This window comes from Perca flavescens, chromosome 11, assembly GCF_004354835.1.
Source record: "Perca flavescens isolate YP-PL-M2 chromosome 11, PFLA_1.0, whole genome shotgun sequence".
NCBI classification, from domain to species: Eukaryota; Metazoa; Chordata; class Actinopteri; order Perciformes; family Percidae; genus Perca; species Perca flavescens.
In genome coordinates, this window is record NC_041341.1 from 3,720,305 (window position 1) to 3,722,804 (window position 2,500).

At 32.5% G+C, this 2,500-nt stretch overlaps 1 protein-coding gene across 7 annotated transcripts in view; it reads right to left on the reverse strand.

The window, feature by feature from the left end:
• Positions 1-564, reverse strand: part of gtdc1 (glycosyltransferase-like domain containing 1) — a 79,764-nt gene extending 79,200 nt beyond the window's left edge. For 6 of the 7 annotated variants that reach the window (XR_003693701.1, XM_028590897.1, XM_028590900.1 and 3 more), the window contains exon 1: positions 491-564. The gene's annotated coding sequence lies outside the window, so the exon portion shown is untranslated. The remainder of the gene's footprint in view (positions 1-490) is intronic. The other variant, XM_028590895.1, reaches the window with a different exon arrangement.
• Between the last annotated feature and the right edge of the window lie 1,936 nt (positions 565-2,500).

Below are 2,500 nucleotides of genomic sequence, written 5' to 3' on the forward strand. Positions count from 1 at the left end.
TTAGCTGTTAGCTCCGTTAGCGACATAGACATATCTTGACGCTTTAGCTCCGCTAGCTGTTAGCTCCGCTAGCTGTTAGCTTCGTTAGCGGTTAGTTCCGTTAGCGCCATAGACATATCTTGACGCTTTAGCTCCGCTAGCTGTTAGCTCCGCTAGCTGTTAGCTTCGTTAGCGGTTAGTTCCGTTAGCGCCATAGACATATCTTGACGCTTTAGCTCCGCTAGCTGTTAGCTCCGCTAGCTGTTAGCTTCGTTAGCTGCTAGCTCCGTTACCCAAACAAACAGCAGAACTGCTAACAGCTAGCGGCTAACTAGCTCTCCTCCTCCCTCTAAAACAGACCCCGTGTCCCGGTTAACGGTCGGTAACAGCCAACGGGAGGACCGGAGCATCGCCCGGATGTGTTCCAGAAGGAAGCCGGGGTGTAAAGTGTGTAAACTGTCCGAGCAGCGGGACTCTGTTGCAGGCTAAATCCACGGCTAATAACACTCACCTCTGACTGCTTCTCCCCGGCTCGGCGCCAACTGACAGCTCACGTACGCTCCGCTACGTCATCACGTCGCTCTTTAAACTGAGCCTGGCGGGAATAAAAAGAAAAGATTTGTTATCTGTCTTTTAATTTGGAGTAATGTTAATTAGCATTAGTTTATAAGTGTTAATCCTTGTTTTTTTAAAACCTGGTGTTTATTTTATTCTGTTGGTTTATTTATTTGTTGATTTTTATCATTGTGTTGTCTTATTGTTGTAGTTTCTAACATTGTTTTGTCTTATTGTATTAATTTTTAACATTGTGTTGTCTCGTTGTAATTTCTAACATTGTGTTGTCTTATTGTTGTAATTTCTAACATTGTGTTGTCTCATTGTTGTAATTTTTAACATTGTGTTGTCTTATTGTTGTAATTTCTAACATTGTGTTGTCTTATTGTTGTAATTTCTAACATTGTGTTGTCTTATTGTTGTAGTTTCTAACATTGTGTTGTCTTATTGTTGTAATTTCTAACATTGTGTTGTCTTATTGTTGTAATTTCTAAAATTGTGTTGTCTTATTGTTGTAGTTTCTAACATTGTGTTGTCTTATTGTTGTAATTTCTAACATTGTGTTGTCTTATTGTTGTAATTTCTAACATTGTGTTGTCTTATTGTTGTAATTTCTAACATTGTGTTGTCTCATTGTTGTAATTTCTAACATTGTGTGTCTTATTGTTGTAATTTCCAACATTGTGTTGTCTCGTTGTAATTTCAAACATTGTGTTGTCTCATTGTTGTAATTTCTAACATTGTGTTGTCTTATTGTTGTAATTTCTAACATTGTGTTGTCTTATTGTTGTAATTTCTAACATTGTGTTGTCTTATTGTTGTAATCTCTAAAATTGTGTTGTCTTATTGTTGTAATCTCTAAAATTGTGTTGTCTTATTGTATTAATTTTTAACATTGTGTTGTCTTATTGTTGTAATTTCTAACATTGTGTTGTCTTATTGTTGTAATCTCTAAAATTGTGTTGTCTTATTGTTGTAATCTCTAAAATTGTGTTGTCTTATTGTATTAATTTTTAACATTGTGTTGTCTTATTGTTGTAATTTCTAACATTGTGTTGTAATTTCTAACATTGTGTTGTCTTATTGTGTTAATTTCTAACATTGTGTTGTCTTATTGTTGTAATCTCTAAAATTGTGTTGTCTTATTGTATTAATTTTTAACATTGTGTTGTCTTATTGTTGTAATTTCTAACATTGTGTTGTCTTATTGTTGTAATTTCTAACATTGTGTTGTCTTATTGTTGTAGTTTCTATCATTGTGCTGTCTTATTGTTGTAATTTCTAACATTGTGTTGTCTTATTGTTGTAGTTTCTAACATTGTGTTGTCTTATTGTTGTAGTTTCTAACATTGTGTTGTCTTATTGTTGTAATTTCTAACATTGTGTTGTCTTATTGTTGTAGTTTCTAACATTGTGTTGTCTCATTGTTGTAATTTCTAACATTGTGTTGTCTCATTGTTGTAATTTTTAACATTGTGTTGTCTTATTGTTGTAATTTCTAACATTGTGTTGTCTTATTGTTGTAATTTCTAACATTGTGTTGTCTTATTGTTGTAGTTTCTAACATTGTGTTGTCTTATTGTTGTAATTTCTAACATTGTGTTGTCTTATTGTTGTAATTTCTAAAATTGTGTTGTCTTATTGTTGTAGTTTCTAACATTGTGTTGTCTTATTGTTGTAATTTCTAACATTGTGTTGTCTTATTGTTGTAATTTCTAACATTGTGTTGTCTTATTGTTGTAATTTCTAACATTGTGTTGTCTCATTGTTGTAATTTCTAACATTGTGTGTCTTATTGTTGTAATTTCCAACATTGTGTTGTCTTGTTGTAATTTCAAACATTGTGTTGTCTTATTGTTTTCAAACATTGTGTTGTCTCATTGTTGTAATTTCTAACATTGTGTTGTCTTATTGTTGTAATTTCATTGTGTTAACATTGTGTTGTCTTATTGTTGTAATTTCTAAC